Source organism: Miscanthus floridulus, unplaced genomic scaffold (assembly GCF_019320115.1).
Source record: "Miscanthus floridulus cultivar M001 unplaced genomic scaffold, ASM1932011v1 fs_698_5_6, whole genome shotgun sequence".
Lineage (NCBI taxonomy): Eukaryota > Viridiplantae > Streptophyta > Magnoliopsida > Poales > Poaceae > Miscanthus > Miscanthus floridulus.
Window position 1 is genome coordinate 22,971 of NW_027097131.1, and position 20,472 is coordinate 43,442.

At 40.9% G+C, this 20,472-nt stretch overlaps 1 long non-coding RNA gene and 1 pseudogene across 1 annotated transcript; one reads left to right on the forward strand and one right to left on the reverse strand.

The window, feature by feature from the left end:
• The first annotated feature begins 819 nt into the window (after positions 1–819).
• On the forward strand, positions 820–1,306 carry LOC136532754 (uncharacterized). Its single transcript, XR_010778303.1, has 3 exons — positions 820–871; positions 978–1,118; positions 1,235–1,306. It is a non-coding gene; the product is annotated as an uncharacterized lncRNA (long non-coding RNA).
• Positions 1,307–17,525: 16,219 nt separating this feature from the next.
• LOC136532750 (uncharacterized) lies at positions 17,526–19,322 on the reverse strand (annotated as a pseudogene).
• Between the last annotated feature and the right edge of the window lie 1,150 nt (positions 19,323–20,472).

Genomic DNA, 20,472 nt, shown 5'->3' on the forward strand with positions numbered 1-20,472 from the left:
TATTGTCCCATTCTTTATACCTCTATTATGTCAATTTTAAATCAGACATAATAGAGGTACCTATTATGTCAATTTTTAGTTTATGATTTTCGAACAACTTTATGTTTTTTCTTGATTTTGCAGACACCTACACCTCTTCCATCCCATCGAAGTGGGACTTCTATTTCTGCAAAAAGTATGGGAAGCAATGGTTTATCAGACAACTCTGAGTCCTTTTCAAACCAAGGTCCTTGGTACTCTTCTAGTGCAAAGTTAGTTGTTCATCATCCTAGGAGGACAGTGATCCCAAGCAAATACAAGTTGAGCCCTTATATGATGCCTCATTCGAAGATAACAGTCTCCAGACTTGAAACTGACATATATGAGGTTGTTTTGAAGATGGCAGAAACTAAACATTCCAAGTAAGTTTTAAATGTTTACAACGTCCTTACCGTTTTCACCACTCTTGAGTAGACTTGAATCAAGTAATTATGAATTGTTTTCATTTGTCTCAGTCTTGCAGTAATCGATTATGGGCAAGTGGTTATAAAATTAAGTGCACTTGCAAGTTCTCTTAAGCCTCAAGGAAAGGTCCATTACTTTGTAGTGAATGCTTTGTGCAGATTGTTATTCCATAGGAAACACCCTAAGAATTCTTACAAGCATTATTTCTTCTCTAAAGTTGGTGTAAGTGTCATTTGTTTCTCTTTTTTTTCTCAATTACATGTGGTAACTATATCAAATAAAATAATATTGACCAATCTATTTTTGTAGGACTATTTTATTGGAAATCACTGGTCCTAATGATAGCAAGGAGAAGGAGTTATATGATAATGCAGTGAAATGCTTTAAGGGTGCTAGTCGTGCAAGGTCATTAGCAAACAGCCAATATGTGAGTAACACATTCTTTTAATTTTTTTTAAGCTTTAGCACATATGTTGTGTGCATTGCAGTTGTGCTAATAATCCCTTCCTTTTCATTTTGGGTTATTTTGTCAGCTTTATTTTCCAATTCTCTTCCATGATCGGTGGTATGTGGTTGTTGTGTATATCACTCGAAGATTGATTGTAATCTTGGATTCCTGTACTCTACATTTTGGAGCAGACTCACATTTCCATAAAGCTGTCCGTGATGAATTTGTAAGTGGCAGCAGCACATGGATTCACATCATTTTGTTTGAATGCAATGTGAAATTTTGTTCAAATAAGAAAAAATATATATCTGCACTCTAATTATTTCGTCTACCTGCTTTTAGATACCAAACTTGACCACAGTCTGGAGTGAAGTTGTTCAAATTGACTTTGGGTTCCATGGATATGAAGTAATCTATGTAGATGTACCTCAGCAGACTGAGAAGTAGGTAGTGTACAGTTTTTTTAGATCATATCATTTTGTGTGGTGGTTATAATATTCTGTCTTGTCTTTTTTCATATCTTTGTTTCAGCTTTAGCAATGATAGTGGTATCTTTGCGATGAAGAATCTAGAGCTTTGGGAGCTAAATGTCTATTTGATGGACAAGTTTTGTGAAGCTAATATTGGGCATCTTCGTATCAAGTACATCAATGACATGATTTTCAATTAATACAATAGTTCTGAAGATGGTCGATCTAAAGTGATGAAATATGATGCTGAGGTAGTACTAGTTGCAATGTCAATTTGTGTATTGTTCCATCATGTACTCAATTGATTTTTGTTTCTAATATTTTTTTCTCAGGTCTACGAACAGTACTATAAGAGAGCATGACCTACGTGTTGTGTTTGGATCTTGTGTTTAGGTTCCTGTCATGTAGTGTGTAGGTTCATGCTATGAGGGCATGGTACTTTGTAAAGAAGCAGCTACGTTAATGAGAATAGTTGGTGCTGAAATGGTTGTAAATATTAATCTACAGTCAAGAGGCTAAACTAAAGTGGATGATAATATTTGGTTGGATGGTTTGTTTGGATGCTTGATGTTAACTGTTTTTTGAACCATTATTCAAAGTTTATGTTCTTCTTTGTTTGTTTGTTATTTTTGTCCACTATGTGTCAGTGTAGTAACCTTTGATAGCGAAGACAAGGACAAGCTTGAGATTTGTGGAGGTCCCTCTTGTTCTTCTAAAGATGATGTCTGATCCGGTTAGTGTGTGCTTTCTCTGTTATTGTGTGCTCCAAATTATCTCTTGTGACTTGTTTGTGCTAACACATCTTGAAATCTGTTAATTGTGATTTGTGTCAACACACACCGCCATGCTCGGCGCTGTCCCAGAGCGCTACTCATGGACTAGAGGAGAGATTGGGTTTGACACCTACTTCTCCATGGCTAGGGGCAATGCCACTATCCCTGCTATGGAGATGACCAAGTGGTTCGACACCAACTATTAAGTCCTTTGCCTGCTACTAATGGTAATTTCAGTTTCAGATTTTGTATTGAATATTTTTCTGACAAACTTTGTTCTACTTTTATAGCCATTTTATTGTCTCTGAATTGGGCCCTAACACCAAGTTCTCCTACACTTCTCACAAGGCTGTTAACGAATACAAGGTGGCTAAGGCGGTACGATACACTCATTGTATTTCTGTTATCTCAGTTTAATGTGCTAACCTATTCTCCTAATGTTAATTTCCTACTTGTGTACTTGATTGTCTGATGGTTGCTAATACATTTGTATTTCTTTTGACATCATAATTACCCGATAAAGTCATTTGATAGTTTAGCATGCTGGCTTCAGCTAATTGAACCTCAAACTAGTAGCTGATGGTTTTGGATAGCTAGGCTATCTTGTGGCTGTTGTAGTAGAATATCATGAACTCACATCTTTTAACTCTATTATACTATACAAGAAACCTATGTTTAGTATCCATTTATTGATTGCACATTTATAAGTAGTAAATTGCAATAAGCTATAATGGAAATTGCAAGTATCGGGCACCGCAATTGTAATTCTGAGCGTATGCAATATGCTGGCGTTGAACTATTTGCCTCCTTGTCCTTTGTTTATTGTGATTTGTGCTAGCACACACCGTATTTTTGTCCTTGTCCTTCCATAGAAAAAAATTGTTTTTGTGATTTGTGTAACACATTTAAAATATTTGTCTTTGTTTTTCTGTAGTAAAAATTGTATTCTGTTTATTGTGATTGTGCCAGCACACACCTAGGACCTTCCTTGTTCTAAAATGTAGCTAATAATGGCATAAATGATCCTGTGATTTCAAATAGATGTTCCCCATCTCTTTGTTTTGCAGACTAACTCTTAAATATTAAGTCTTAAGTCACCACAGTCACCATTTGTCTTTATACACAAAACCAACTCTAAGTCTTACCTTCTATTTTTGCAGACTATGTGAGGGTGCTGAACTATTGGACCTTATTTTGGCCAAGTAAGGAGGCAGATCATGTAAGACTGTACCTTTTTTGTTCCCAGAACTTCCTGTACTAGCTATTTGGTCACTACTTCCTGTGTCAGCACTCAGTAATATAAGTTTACTAGTTTTTGGGGTTGCGATTTTGCTAAGGCTGGCATTTTTGTAGATGTATTTGCTAGCTCTGATGTGTTTAGCAGCTGCATTTTGTAGGTAGTACTTTATGATTATATCTGCAGATCTATTGTAGTGGTTGCTTTTGTTTGTTGCCTTTTTTATTTTTCATGTTAGTGGAATGGTGGGGTCTCGTGTGTTGGTTAGGCCCACTTGCTAACTTTACTTTTTTTGAGCTATTTTTGGTGCTGTCTGTAGATCTCGTTTTGCATGCAGTGCTTGTTCATCTGTCAGTGATTTTGTCATTTTTGTGCTAGTTGATCTATATATTATGCAAGTATGTCTGAATAAGTGTAGGCTAAGTAAATCTGGAAAGTTTTCATCAAATTGTCATTTAAAATTTGTGTAATCTCTTGTGGTGAGACTAATTCACTAGTTACTATGTTGGTTGCATGCAGGAGAATGTACTTGCTCCCATCTGAAAAAAAAACCGAGCTGAAGAGATAGAGGTGACAGGCACTTCGGTTGTCCCTCAAATTTGTAGGTGCTTACTACATCCAATCTATATATTTGTTCCTCAAATTTTGTGTGTGTGGTTAATGGAGGAGAATGGATAATACTTTATCTATATTCATGACAAGCAGCCAACTCCCAACAGTGTATGATGTCATCAAGTTCAATTATTCTTCTAAATAAATATGAGCATCCTGTCAACTATCGACTGTGTTTGATATTCTGTATTTTCTAAGATAACATTCATAAGTGTTTTCTGATGAAGATTCTAATTGGGTGCGAACAGCGCAGGGATTTTTCTTTTCTGTTCTGCTTGAAGCTAAAACAACAACATTTTGGTGTGTTCAGTATATTAGGCTTGTTCAGACCATGACAATGATAGGATAGAAATCATCTTTAGTTGTTTTGTTGTGCTACAGTTGAAGGAAATTTGAAAATTTATGAATTGTCAATTATTGGCAACCACCGATTTAATTTAATGTCTGTACTACTTGGAGTTTCACAATTGCAATCACCGATAATATAAATTGGAGTTTCACAATTGCAATCACCGATAATATAAATTGCAGATATTGGGCACTGCAATTGTAGTTTCTTAGCATATGTAATTTTAGATGTAAGCATAATTTAATTTAATGTCTGTAACATCATGCTCATTACATAAATTACATAAATATGTTGGCTACTTAAATTTTGCTTCTATCTGCTGATCATTGTGAAATGCTGCATGTCTTTGATCACCGTGTCCTTAGTGTGGTGTGGCTTCAGGATCAGTGCTACCATTTGATGTTTCCTTCCTCTTCTTTCTTTTTTGCTTCACCGGGGAGCCTACAAAACATTATTAGTTCACATAAATAAGAATTCTTGCATTTGGATTCAAATTCTATTTGTATGTCCTTAAATTTTATACCTGCACTGTCTGTGTCATTTGTTTTCTTCTTTTTCTTCTTTTCTGCTGCCACCAGTTTCTTCTTTATTTCTTCTATATGTGTCTTCATTCTGACAGGTTTAGGTGGCCTTCCTGAAAGGTCCTTGTTTGGTTTTGGTAATTGAGTGACAACTTAGGTGGACTAATTGTGTTTATGTGAGATACACAGGTGATTAGTCCATAGGTACATGTGTATGAGCAACATATGCCATGAAGGTGAAAATGGCTTGGAGATGTTACAAAGCTCACACATGTGATGATGAAGGAGCTTAATTGCACATGAGACATGACATTGAGTCATGTGATCAAGGTGGAGAAGATCAAGACAAGACTTGGCTTGATGGACCGGTTGCAAGCGTGAAGGGCAAGTCAAAGGCTTTGGAGTGATGGATCGCGTGGCGGTGAAGCTTGAGCAAGACTTGGCGCCGATGGATGATGGCAACGGTGAAGAGCAAGTAGAGTCAAGATCAATGAACCAATATGATCATGTGATGATATGAAGTGGATCATATCATTATTGATCGTGTTGGTGCATGTGTTGCATCAACATTGGAGGAGATGGAATGGAATGCGCAAGGCAAAAGTATAACCTAGGGGCATTTCATTTCACCAGTCATAGGTGTGTAGAGAAGTTTATAACCGGGTTTAGGATAGATGGCCGTACTATCAAGAGGGACAAACTTGTTTGCATATCGGTCATCTAGTGTCACTCGAGTGATCTAACTTTGCATTGTCGCTAGGATCGAGTGGCGTGGCAAGATAAGTGGCTAACATCCTTTGGGAAATGATTGTGAAAATGCTAACACACATACACATGGTGGTGTACACTTGGTGGTGTTGGCACATTTACAAAGGGGGTGGTGTTTGCACATTTACAAAGGATTCGGCGCTTTTGGGAAAATGGAAGGCCTATTTTCTATTGCGCCGGATACAAATTCTTGGTGGTTAGCTCATTGGAGCAAGGGTGAAGAAGTTAGAAGTGAAAACGAGTTGGTCGCAAAGATGCTGGCGTCGGTCAACTGACCGGACGCTGGATCTGAATGCACCGGATGCTGGCAGGCTGCGTCCGGTCAGGCTGACGTACGATGACGCAGAAGCTGGAGTGTGACCGGACGCTGGATGCGTCCGATCAAGTGTGACCGGACGCGTCCGGTCGAGCTTGGGAGCTTATTGGAAATGACCGGACGCTGAGAGTTCAGCGTCCGGTCAGTTGAAAGCTGCTGCGTCCGGTCAAGTCAAGTGACCGTTGAAACCAGGACATGTGGCCGTCTGTGGGCGACCGGACGCTGAGGTCCAGCGTCCGGTCAACACGACCGGAGCATCCAGTCGGCCCGACCGTTGCCCAGTGAAGGGGTAACGGCTAGTTTAGCCCTTGGGGCTATAAATAGAAGTGGCCTTCGGCCATGGCTGGCGCTGAGCACCTCAAGGGACTTAGTGTCCATGCTTGTGAGTGCTTGGGAGCCCTCCATCACACATATACTTGATAGTGATCATTCGATTGTGTGAGTGAGCGATTCTAGTGCGATTGCATCGTAAGGTTGCATCGAGTGGCACTAGGTGATCGAGTTGCAAGCCGGTAGTGCTTGTCACTCTTGGAGGTTGCCACCTCCTAGACAGCTTGGTGGTGGTCTCCGTCGAAGCGCGCAAGAAGCTTGTGCGGCGCTCCGAAGAAGTGCTTGTGAGGGGCATTGTGCTCGCCCCGCGGGAGCCACGAAGAGCAACTCTAGTAAAGCGTGTCATTGGGCTACCCTCACTTAAGGGGTAGGTTCTTGCGGCGCCCGACGTGCGGGCTTAGCGGGTGATGCTAATTAGCCGCCGAACCACCAAGTGAGCGGTCGACACAACGGGGACTAGTGTGTTGGCAAACACGTGAACCTTGGGAGAAAAATCATCGTGTCAACCTCGTTCTTCCCGTTGGTTTGCATCCCCATTACACAAGCTTGCAATTACTTTTATACATATTAAGCTTGTGTAGTTGCTCTTGTAATTAGATAGCTTGTGTAGCTTGCTAATTACCTTATTGCTTGTGTAGCATAGAAGTAGCTCCTTTGCGTGGCTAATTTGGTTTTAGTAACCTTGTTAGTCACATTGCTTAGTTTGTGTAGCTAAGTATTTGCGCTCTCTAATTAGGCATTGGTTGCCTTGTTATTGAGCATTGCTAGTAAGCTTAGTTAGCTTTGTGCTTTTGCTTACTAGCATGTGTAGGAGCTCCCTTGTTGCTTAAAAGTACTAGTGGCATAGGTTTGTGTAACCTTGCTCCTAGAATTGTTTAGGAGAGCTCTAACTAGCCCGGCACCTTTGTTGCATAATTGTTATCTTTGCAAGGTGCTAGTGAACATATATAGTGGGGTATAGTCTTGGCTAGACCGATAGTTTTAATTCCGCATTTGTATCGGTTAGCCGACGCATTTAAGTTTTAGAAAAGACTATTCACCCCCCCTCTAGTCGCCATCTCGACCCTTCACTTCTCTTTCTCTGAATTCTTTCTGGATCATCTATTTTAGTCTGTGGATCTCCAGCTTGTGTTGCTATAGTTTGTCCTTCTTCATTTCCTTGCTGGTCATTTTGTGCTTCACCTGTTTGCTGAGCACATAGCATTCTATCTAAATTGATTTCCATCTTGTCGAATTCTGCCATAAGGTATTCCATGGCTTTTTCATTTTTTGATCCTTTTGAATTTAGTATTGTTGATCTCCTGGATAATATGTTGAATCTCAACAATGAGCTTGTTTCAAGTGTTTCTTCTTCTTGTCTTTCAACATGTACCTTCATATCCTTTTTTCTCCACCTGTCTAAGAAGTATTTGTCTGGAATTGTGCTGATTTCCTTTTTAATGACTATTTTCAGGATATGAGAGCAGAGTATGCCATCTTTACTGAATTTTGCACATATGCAGGTAAATTCTTCTTCTCCTTGTGTTAGTTCAGTGTTTACTGTATATCTCCTGAACCTATGAACCTCCTGAATCTGGTTACTTTTTTGCCACACCTCAAATGTTTTTCCATCTTCAGTTTCCCTGTAGTTCAGCCTTGATGTTGCCTTCAGTTGTAGCTGAAACTTTTTGAATATGTTTCTGTTGTATAGCTATTGTGCCTGCTGCTCTATTCTATAGCCGAATATAAATTCCTTTGGCCTTTTCTGCTTGCTATAGCTGTCCTCTAGCCTTTCTGCTCGATTTATGGTATGAACAATCCGATTGTACTCTTTTAGAAAGCTGATGATACTATAGGTTGGCCCTACATTGTCTTTGAACCTCGCATTTGTTGCCTCACTCCTGGATGTGGTCTGTATGAAAGGGAAAAAATCATTTTTGTAGTAGACCGGGATAAACCTTTTCCTTATTTCCCACATCTTGGAAAAGTAGTTATTCCCTTGAAGGTTTCTTTCCTCAATCATTCTCTTCCAAAGTCGCTCAAATTCTTCCACCGTTAGACTATTGTTCACTATATCTTCGAAGTCTTCATATAGTCCTTTGTTTGCTGCAAAGACCTTGACATTCTTATTGTAGCATTTGGTCTTTATGTGGAACAAGCAATTTCTGTGCTTTGTGTTTATGAAGACTTGCTCTATTGCTGATTTCATCGCCATGTCTTGGTCTGTGATGATTGTTTGAGGGTGTTTTCCTGCCATTGCTTGAAGGAAAGTTTGAAATACCCACTTAAAAGTGTCCACTGTCTCATCATGTAGGAAAGCACATCTGAAAAGGCAACTTTGCCCATGTCCGGTGATTCCAACAAATGGTGCAAAAGGTAAGTTGTATCGGTTGGTCATATATGTCATGTCAAAACTTACACATTCTCCATAATTTGCATAATATCTCATAGAAGAACAGTCTGTCTAGAACAAGTTTCTTACTCTCTTGTCCTCATCTAAATCAAACTTGTAAAAGAAAGACGGATCCTCAGTTTGTTTCTTTCTGAAATAATCCAGTACTTGTGTCATATCTGATCCTCTAACTTCTCTATTCAGCCTTGTCCTGTAGTTGCTGATATCTTTCTTTTTCATCAGTATAGCTGTAAGCCCCCCTCTAAGATACGATAGAATAGAAACCATCTTCCTAGTCGGGATATTGTTATCGTTCAGAGTCTTGATAAGTCCTTTTTCCATTTCTGTCATATACTTGTGACCAGAAAATAGCCGATCCCTGTCTCCAGGGCATAGCTCATGATTATGCTCTAAATCAAGAGTTTTAACCTTCCATACAGCTCCTTCTTCTTTCACCATCATAACACAAGGACAATTTGACTTTTGCTGAACATTTGTTTTCCTTCTTCTTACCGGTTTCTTTCCAACATCCTTGTCTACTTCAGCTTCTTTTTGCTCTAAACACTTTGGTTCCTTTTCTTTTCCTTGACGAGTGCATCTCATTGTTACTTTGACTACCTCATTATTTCTCTTCTTACTTTGAGTTCTTGTTGTATGTGTTATGGTAACTTGAAATCCAGCTAGGAACGCATAGAAGTTGAAGAAATGGTGAGCATCATCCCTACTTTTAAATTACATCGATAGCTGTGGGGTGTACTTGCTGTTGATTGGTGCATTGTTGCCTTCAGATGCTGCAACCTGCTCATTTTTTATGAATTCTTCAATCTCTTCCTTTGTCAGTTCCTGGCTGCCATTTACATGTTCATTATCATCTGTTACTGTTGATGTAATATCTGAACTTGTTGGTTCTACTGCTATGATCCTCAAGTCATTTTCTCCCATTGTTGGTTGGTCATCTTGATTTTCATGCTGCACCTGTAAATATATTAGCAGCAGTCTCAGTTTCTGAGTAATGCGATTTATAATAAAATATATTTTTTTCAGTGTGGACTGAAATAGTTGAAGTGATCATTTTTTATGTACCTCATCAATGTCCATGTTATTGAATATATCAGTTTGCCAATGGTATTGTTGAATTTTAGATCTATCATCATCAGCTATGCTTGTCGTTGCTTCATCATCATCAGTGACGATTGCCATTTCTCCATCCTGTTTTTGCAAAGATAAGTTTTACTTTGATGCCAGTACATATTTGTATTGGTTATAAATGTAATCAAACTGGCTCAGCTGTCTGTATGTACCTCATATGACAGCCTTGAGTCTGATATTAACCAGTCAGTTTGTGATCCAAAGATTTCATCTAGATCTTCAAGTCTCATATTCTGTTTTATTTGTTTGATAATGAGAATGGTTACCATTTATAATATAACACAACTAGTCTTGTTGCTGCACAGTTTATAATGAAGCCTTGAAATTAAAGTACTATTATGCTAAAATTACATTGCACATATGTGTGTAATTTACATATGTGTGAATTGTAATTTTTGTGTACTGGTATTATAAAATTTTACCTGCGTATTCCAGTCAGTTTGATTATCTTCCTGAGAGTTCCTGATCTGTTCCATCATAAGTTCAGTGTAGCCTCCCTGCATTGAAATATATTCTAGTCGAAAAACAACCTTCTTATGTTGGCATTTTTTTTTATTTTAAGCAATGATTTTGCTCACCTTTTTGTATCTGTAGGTATTTGAAAGGTCACTGGAATAATTTGTGCCTCCAAATATTTGGTAAGGAGCTAACTGCACTTCCTTAATTGCTTCTTGTGATTTCACTGATGTTGGATAATCATCACATCTACTTGTTGTGACATACATATTATTCTGCTTCATAAAAAAAGCAAGCAGATGAGTACTTACATAGTTTTCATTGCATCATTGAATTGTGTTTCTTACCTCAAGTAGTTGATCAAACTCGACTGGTGCTTGTATTAGTTGCATAAGGGAAGCAATTAAAACCTGCAAGAAAATGAAGAAGCCATTAGTTCTCATTTATTTATTGTTTGTGTCAACTGTTTTGAATTAGGAGTAATTTTACATCATTGTTGCTTTCTTCTTGGCGAATCATATCCTCATAATTGTGAATCTGATATTGTGCCTCTGACATTTCCTGCAGCCTTGTTCGTCTTTCTAGATTCATGTTCTGTTAAAACATCCAGATTTCATATTTTGCCAGTTAGAAGGTTTGTCATCATTACATATTCCATGCATCTAACACACAGTAGGGCTATTGTAAGTAGTTAGAATCAGCTATAAATAGGAAGCACAGTTTGTAGTGTTATTCATGCTACCATCATTAGCTTGCATATTTGTTTTTGAACACAATAAATGTATAGCACTAAAGGAATTACTAACTAAATTGCAGAAGCTGTGGCGGATGCTAACAAAGCAATTGAACTTGATCCTACGATGCATAAAGCCTACTACCGGAAATGGTTAGTGGCACTCTTCTTTTTTCAATAAAAGTTATACATGAACACTCCCATAATTCCATGTGCTACATTTTTGTCTATGTACTAAGGTTTACTCGTCTATTGAAGGAATGCGAAGAGCACATCACTGGTGATCAAAATAAACTTCAGCTAATGTTAACAAGAAATAACAGTGAGCCCACACCAAAATTTTGTCCTTGTCCTTTCATAGAAAAAAATTTGTCTCTTGTGATTTGTGGTAACACATCTTTCAACTTTGTTACTTGTGATTTGTGCCGACACACATCTCATTTTTGTCCTTGTCTTTTGTGCTAACACATGTTGAAGTTTATCAATTGTGATTTGTGGCATGTTAATTGTGAATGTTTTTGCTCTCAGCGGTGAAGCTAGAAGATTGACATGGTCCACTCAGCTGTGTATAGCCTTGGATAAGTCTTTTTGAGTTAGAGTGAGACGTGCACATTTTTGTACTGATCCTAAGATATCATTCAGCTATATATTAGGTCTTGATTCTGTACATATACTATAGAATAGTAGGAGCTCTCATATATTTTAACTGTGTGTTGCATATAGTGTACAAGAAGGCTACGTTTAGTATCAATTTCTTCATTGCACATTTATAAGTAGTAAATTGCATACTTTATTTTCAGCAATTATGGTGCCCAACATGTGCAATATGTAGTCCTGATGAGAAATAATATTGCTCTAACGTGGTTCAGTTACATGGTAGCCTGCTTACTTTTGGTAGCCTCATCTTGTCTTCAGTAGCTCATGTGTTGTTCTTGTTCTGAGCTTAAATGTAGATCATTAGTTACATGGTAGAACATGTCGTGGGTACAAGCTCATTTGGGATTCTCTTCCAGGTATGGTGTGCTTGGTTGTGGGGGCTCTTCTTTTGTAGGTGCAACATATATTGAATTCGTGGGGCCTGAATTATTTATAATTTGTGGCAACACATTTCAGTATTTTGTCTATCATACTATAGATTTGCTGAGGCACGTATGGTTTTGGTGGTGAGGCACTTATGGATTTGTTGGACCATAGCCTTTACAGCCATAAGGGAAGTGTTTCTCTACGACCTCGTGAGGTTTGTAGCTTTTGCTGGAATCTAAAAATGTTTCTTTAGCGACGAGGAAACCTATTTTGTTTGTCTTCCTTTCATCCTTGAACCTAACATATCTAGATGAAGTAATATGTAGATGAAGTAATTGGTGTGATAGGAAGATAATCTCTCTTCTTGCCTTGTCGTCAAATGTCAGATGCATTAGGTACATTAGTCTTCTGATTAGTGTGAACATAGGATAACAGGATCAGGGTAATATATCAGGCACCTGTGATTTGGGGTTTTGCATATATAAACCCATGTCTTCATCTAAAAAATGAACCTGATCCAGATGGTACTTATTGTCTTTCAGTTATGAAGCAGATGGCATGGCTAAAGATTTCATGCCTCTCTATTCACTAAGAGGTAATCACTCTCCATTCTATGTTGATGTTGCTTTTCATACTTGTTTTCTGTTACTAAGGTGTAAGTCAACCTATAGCTAGCACCTTGCCTTCAAGACAAGGGTCAGATAGAGAATATAAATTTATTTATGATTTCTGATTCTTGAATTTGGTTCCTGAGTTCCTTAATTTGCGAATTTGTATTTCTGATTTCTGAATTTGGTTGCAGCAAATACTAGCAATCTTGGATTACATCTTTACGAGGAAGTCGGTGTGCTTACCTTGGCTGTTGAGGTTAGTGGTTCCCCTTCAATCTGTTGGTTGGTTGCCCTTTTCCTCTGGTCTGCTTGCCCCCACGCAGAGGAGATCTTCATCTTTGATCTGCTGGTTGTATTCTTCTTTCCCCTGCTCTGATCTGATCTCATCTCGACGCAGAGCAGTGCTTTGCTTGCCCCCACGAAGAGATCTGATCTCCACGGAGGGCAGAGGCTTCCCCCTGTGCCCCCACGAAGAGATCTGATCTCCACGAAGAGGCTTCCCCACGAATAGATCTGATGTCATCTTTGTCTTCTTAGTTATTGGGCTCTGGGCTGAACTAGGCCTCTCTGTCTTCGTAGTTAGTGGGCCTTTCTGGCATGTCTTTATTGGGCTGAACAACAGTTGTGGGCCTTGTTTGCCTGATGGAATTTATGTGTTGCATTCTCTTAAAACACATGTTTTTTTTCCAGTGTTTCAATTCGTGTGTTTCTTAGGCATCTAACAACCATGTGCTAACTAGTCCAAAAACACATGGATTTTCCTATATTGAAATCTGTGTGTTTTTCATACAGCCAACAACCATGTGTTGATTTGTGTTAAAACACACGTATGTACAGTAGACAGACTCTTATAAAAATATATCCTATCATTAATTTATAAGGTTACTTATAACACAAAGTAAATACTACTAATATATTTTTGTACAGTGGAAGGGAGGAGTACTCCGATACACGTACGGAGTAACACGTTACTCCAGGCTACTACCGCTGTGCCGACCAGAGGACTGACGTTTGACGATCTGCATCCCCCTGGTTGCTGGTCCCTCCGCAGTCCGCACGCCTGCTCCGTACTGTACTACGTGAAGGCGTCGGCCGGACGGGGGAGCAAACCAACCAGAAAAGGCTGGCCGCGCTGTTCGGCCACAACAAGACGTGTCTTGCTATGCGCCCCTGCCCTCCTCTCCCGAGCGAGCGAGTCCCCGGGAAGCGCGCAGCCGCGAGCCGGAACGGGGCCAAGGCCGCAACAAATGCTGCCCCAGGCCAATTGTACACGCGCACCCCGGGCCCCGCTCGAGAAACTACGCCCGCAGGCCGCAACAGCACCGCAGCACGCACCGGATCACCGACCCGCGGATCGCGTCGCGTCGGATCAGGGAACCTCACCGGGTGACGCATGGCGAGCAGCGGAGCCGCGCCACCGGCCGGGATCGGGATCCTCTGCCACCTCCTCCGGGCCGGCCCCGCTAGCCGCTGGCGCCTCCCTCCCTCGCCTATTCTGTGCGTCCACGGCGAGGCCCCCCACCAACGTCGATCCCTTTCCTGCTTCGGCCAGTGCAGGCGATACTGCCGGGTAAGCTATTTTATTTGAGGATCCTTATGATTCTGCTAGTATCATGAGATGGTGGTTCAGAGTTCCAGAATTCAGACAAGGCAAGTTAAAATCAGTATATAAGGTATGAGTCAATGAGTGGGATAACTCTGAAATTGATCATGTTATGAGTTCATGTGTCATTGCTCGTTGTCCAACGATAGGAGCCTCTTTCCCAACGTGGGTACAATGAAGCCAAAACCTTTATGTGCAGACTAGCCCAATAGTCTACCGATATTTCTCCCTCTTGGAGTCCTATTTTTGCAATTTTTTTCTTTTCCGCATGCTGGGTAAAAAAGGAATAAAAATAACAGTGTAACAATGAAGAAGAAAATTACTAATTGTTTTCTTTTAGAAAAACTTGCCAGGAGCACTCGCCTTTCATGTAAGGCTCGTAAATGAGCAACTACACTTAATCGCTTGCTCAAGCACAATTGAGACTGTCTTGAAGATCTCAGAACGTGTTTACTGAGGCGCACACACACCACCACGCCTACAGTCGCCTCTGGGGAAAATCCCCGGTGCGGCTCCCGCGGACACCTAGATGGAACCGAATTGAGGGCGGGCAGCCTGGCCATGCCCAGCGCTACCAACTGAGCTAGGACCTCATCCGCAAAAAAATCAATTCTGAATTGGACATTGAATAATCGATAATGCTTCCACCCGGTCGTTCGGATGGATGGACGCGGCTTCTCACTCCGCCTCGCTGTTCGCCTCATCCCGCGCCGCTCGCACCTCGCCCCCTCCGTCGCGTGCTCCACCCGCGCCTCTTGCTACTTGCTGCGGCCACGCGTCCTGCTTCCTCTGGTGTGCGCCCTCGACCAGGCAGCCGCTCCTCAATCTGGCCACGCCCCTACTCCCTCTAATGCGCTCCCTCGACCGGGCAGCCGCCAGGCAGGCTGCACTGGCCACACGTGCTACGGCTGTGCGCGGGGCCAGCCGTGCCGCGCCACGCCTTGGCTGACCTGGATGGCCACCGCTGCTGCCTCCTTCTCCATCGCGACCACGCGGTTGGATCCCGCTGTGTAGTGCTCCATCCGCCTACCCATCTATCAAGGTTTGCTGAAAGCGCATGTTAGCATCTCTTTCTGGTGTTTCATATGTTTCAGAGTTGTTGAAAGTGTTTCGTGTGGATGCTATACAAGTAGATCGAGATGTTGCATATGTTGCAAGGTCTGTTCCTAATGTTTCATCTGCTTTTCTGCTTTTCCAGACGTATGTTGCAAGTATGTTTATCTGAATGTTGCATATGTTTCACATATATGTTGCAAGTGTTTTATCTGTATGTTTCGTATGTTTGCAATGGTTTACAAGTGTTTTAGGTGTTTTTTTTATATATTTTAAACGCATGTTTCAAGTGTTTTATAGTCGGTGTCCTGTGTGCTTCAAACTTGATGAAAACGGAGCCACTTTTTTTTTCAAATGCAAATGTGCAAAGGAAATATGGGGAGCATTTTAGCTCAAACACCGACGGCGGAGGTGCTGCGAATTCCTTTTGGTTTGTGATCCAGAGATGAGTGTAGTGCATTGACTATACATAGATTCTACCTAGTACAGTACGTACGTACACGTTTGGGGACGTGCGCTGTGGTATGGTACAGCAGCATCACGCTCGCGCTAGGCTGCGTAGCGAATTCGAGAGGCAGTGGAATGAAAAGCGAGAGGGGAAGAGAGCGCGCATGATCCGGGCGACCTGACCGCAGATCTTCGAGCGAGCGTCGACGACGCGGCGCACACCGCGCAGGCAGACAGACGTGACCGCCTTCACGTCCGTGTCCGTCCCCGTCCCTCCTCCTGTGGTCGCTGTGGCTGCCTACGACTCCTGTCCGCCGCTGTCCCCGCCCTGCCTCCCGGCCCCTCACCTCGCCGGCCGGCAGGACGGACGGACGGACTCCCCCCAAACAATTCGAGTTGCATTGCATGCAAGCTGCGCCAGAGCAGCAGCAGGCATGTTCAACTGATATTAAAGTTGACTGATAAATCAATAAAACTGTTTTGTTATAAAAAAAATACTATAAATTTTAGGCCAATAAATTCAAACGAACGTGCCTTACAGGCAGGGCGGGATCCCCGCGGCCGCATCAATGCATCATGCCATCGTGTCCGTTGCGTATGGCTTCGGTTGCGAGGCCCAGCAACCCAGTCTGGATCCCTGGAGCCCATTCAGTACAGGCGTACAGCAGGAAGACGGACCGGTGTACTCAACTGGAAATTTTCGTGTCTCATGAGAGATCTTTCCTGTGAAATTTGCATTTTTTTAACAAATTAAATTTATTTATATAAATTTTTTATAAGATTCCTATGAAATTCCTTGGGCAGGATGAGTGCAGAGAAGGTGCAGGTGATCAGGTTGGGTCCGTCATCCTGACAAGACACTTGTATGTGCGGGATACTCCCTCTGTTTGAAAAATGCAATTTTTGTTTTCAATAAGTAAAACAATTATATATTTGATCAAATCTTAATAAAAAGATATTAATATATATGATATCGAATAACTATTATCAAATTAATTATGGAATATATTTTTATAATAAATCTATCGAAAAACATAAATATTGATATTTTTTAAAACTTAGGCAAACTTAAACAAGTTTGACTTATTCCTAAGGGCCTGTTTGGAATATGGGAAAATTCTCCTGTTCCTGTGTTTTTCTTGTGAAATTGAACTGATTCCTGTAAAATTCCTGTGAAATTCATGCATTCCAAACATGCCCTAAACCTAAAATCATCTTTTCTGCAAACTTAATAAACAAGTTTGACGTATACTAAACCTAAAATCGTTTTTTTACCAAGGGAGTAGAAGGCTTGGTGATGTTGCATTCTGTTGAGTAAGTTCGTGATTTTATTCCGTTTATCTTCATGTTCGTTTGCTAATTACATTTCTCAATCCCCTCAGCCCTACCATTCGCTTCTGATTTAAGCCAATTGCTGCACCGGCTGCTGCTGCAACAGTTTCTCCCACACAAATCTTCCAGGTCAAAGTCCTGTCCTCCAAGAACACAAAGCTCTCCCAGAACAAGAACACAAAGTGCTGCACAGAATTGACAGCTTCCGGTATCCTTTGCAGCAGACAAATCGATAAATACGAACTATTGATTTATTTATATACTCCCTCCATCACTAAATATCTATCATTTTTACTTTCCAAGAAACAACTTTGACTATATATATAAAAAAATATTAATATTTATGGTATCATTAGATAGATATTTAAATCTAGCTTTCTAATAAATTTATCACGTATTTTCTATAAATCAAGTCAAACTTTTGACACGGAAACCAACGACGACAATTAATTGGGACAGAGGGAGTTCGATGACGGGCGATAGCCGCGAGACAAACAATCTACCGGCCTGTTCGCTTGGTCGTAAACGATCGTAAATTTTCAGCCAGAACAGTATTTTTCTCTCACACCAAACCAGCCAGCAGTAATAATCCATGATCGTATATGATCGTATCAGCACCAGCCGAACAGGCTGTATAAGCCGCGCTCTAGTAACTCCATTATACCATGGTGCACCGAAAATATAGGGATGATTATTTCCATCATCACTATCTGGAGTCAAAAGGTTACCCGTTTTACCCTGCTGATATGTCAACATGTCAGCGAGCAGGAGACCTGATTAGCAGAAACAACAGTTCGACTACACTTCCATTCTTCAGGGTATGGACTATGGATGCCGAGACTTGATCGGACTGACCACAGTTGAGTCGCAGGGCATCAGGGGACGATGTTCATTCAGTATTTGCAACTTCTCAGAGTTCCCTTTGGGGTTGTGCTAATAGCACTCACTGAAGCAGAAGAAGCCCCTTGGCTTGTCTTCCTTCTTGCCCTTTGGCGTGTCGCTGAGGTCGCCCCGAGAAGCCATTAGCAAGCTCATCCCAGGAGATTCTGGAGGAAGGATTGTGTTCTCCGAACTGAATGTGCGGCGAGGGGCCAAGGTTTCTTGTGGCCAAAGGGTGGATAGGTAATGTAGGAGCATTTGCACTATCTGTGTGAAGTTTGGTCTGTCGTTTGGGTCTTCCTTCCAGCAGGACGTTAGCATTTCTGACAACTCCTCAGGCAAGTTATCAGCACTTGGTCTGATATTCTGCAGAAAATAAGGCTTTCATCTGGTCAAATACAAAACACATGTAGTAGTGTAAGAATAAAATAGAGTTCATGTGATGGAACATATTTGAAACACCATGCAAGATATGTGTATATATAGACATACCAAAGCAAACATAACCCAGGGATGCCCTCAACCGGCCTGTTCGCTGGTTGGTTTCTGGGCTGGTTTGGGCTGGCTGGTGCTGGTTTGTTGTGAGAGGAAAACACTGTTGGCTGGCTGGTTTGGGCTGGCTGAAACCAACAAGCGAACAGGCTGAACAATTCTTCAGGATAATTGGCTCATGATTTTTTTTTTGACAAACAGCATTTTTATTATTAGCAGCAAATGGCTCATGATTAGAGTATCAGGTGTTACCTTGAAAGCAGCAGCGTATACAGCTTGAAGATTAGACATTCCTTGAAGGGCAGTTTATTGTGGAGTTCCCACAACACAATTGCAAAGCTGTAGACATCTACTTTGTGGTTGTAATACTTCTTTTCTCCATGCCTCAATGTTACTGTGCTGTACAACTGCTGAGATATTCTAGGATATATTAATAATAATAACCCAGAAAATTAAGGATTCAGAAACTGACAAATATGAATGCAGTAGAAACCTCTGGAGCCATCCAACGATATGTTCCTGTCTCACCAGTCATCATCTCTGTTAATGTTTCCTCTGTTTTTTCAGCCAAAACAGTGTTTTTCTCTCACAATGATTCAGTCATAGCAGTATTTTTCAGCCAGTTTCAGCCAAGTTTCAGCGAGCCGAACGGGCCAGGCAACATTTTGGTTCTTATACCTGCCAACCCCAGCATCAAATAAGTGCTCCATTAGGAGAAATTTGATAAAATGAATCAGAAAATCGCAGATGATGGATAAAAAAGATGAGCCTTACTTCCCCTCATAGACCTTTGCATGTGCGCCCTCGCCTATGCGTGGCCCAACAAAGAGAAGCTTCGGATCGATAAGCCACTTGGGATCGATGGAGAGACTTTCCCCTCCATAGAACGCGGTACCAGATTCCATCCATGATGCTGGCTATCTGTTTTGGGTCCTGTAGGGTCACACGACCCCAGTAGAAACTTAAATAAAAGATCAACTTTTAGAAAGTACTTGAGGTTTGTTAGAAAGGTATTTCAAAGAGAACAGATAGAAAACCTTATGGAACATATATAGGTAAAAAGGCTGAGATTTTGTGAATCCGACAAATTTATTTACATTTAGAAAGTATTCCAAAGTTGGTTAGCACGAGTAGACCACCTTACAACAAATAAGTAGGGTGCCATGTATTGTACGGATTCTAGTTTTCCGAAAAAAATATTGGACGGCAGTAGAAGTAAACAGTGGGTACATATTTCTAACACGTTTTCAATAATTTCAGAAAAAAAACAGAATTGTCGAATACACATGATACTTTTAGTTTATAGTTTTATACCTATATTTATCGAGTGCAGAGAGCTCCCGCTCTATACGGGGTCTAGAGAAGGGTGTCAGTGGCAAGCCTATGTAATGCGAGGAGACCACATCTCAAGCCTGGGACCTTCCGGTCACAGACGGTAAGACTCTACCGTTTGTACAGGCCCACCCTTCATATACCTATATTGTAGAAGTTATTTTTTTAGATAATGGAAAGATTTATTCCGGCTTCAATCATCCCCCTATTGAGGATGCATCAAACCACAAAAGTTAAAAAAAAAGCCACCCACCACTACAAAGATAGGCATACGACCTAAATGCTACATCTCCTCGACTCCTCCAAAAGATAAACCTATAAGAACAATAATATCTTCAACATGCTCATCATGTAGTCAAATTTTCATGTCTTTTTCATGATATCTCCTCCAAAAGAACAAATCTCACAATAAAATGGGTGAAAGCAAAATCTAAGCATGAGCCAAATCCAACATAGTTGAAGAACAACTCCAAATGTTGACTGAGCTCTGACCACCAAGCTGGGAAACCAACATCACACCGCCTCCACAAAGGGCACTATAAATCTAACAAAGACAATGACCGCGATTGGAGACACCATATAGGCCCCGTTCGGCTTACCTTATAATCCGCACTATTCAGCTTGTTTTTTCAGCTGGAACAGTATTTTTCTCTCACAACAATTCAGCCAGAACAGTGTTTTCAACCAATTCAACCAAGTTTCAGCAAGCCGAACGGGGCCCAT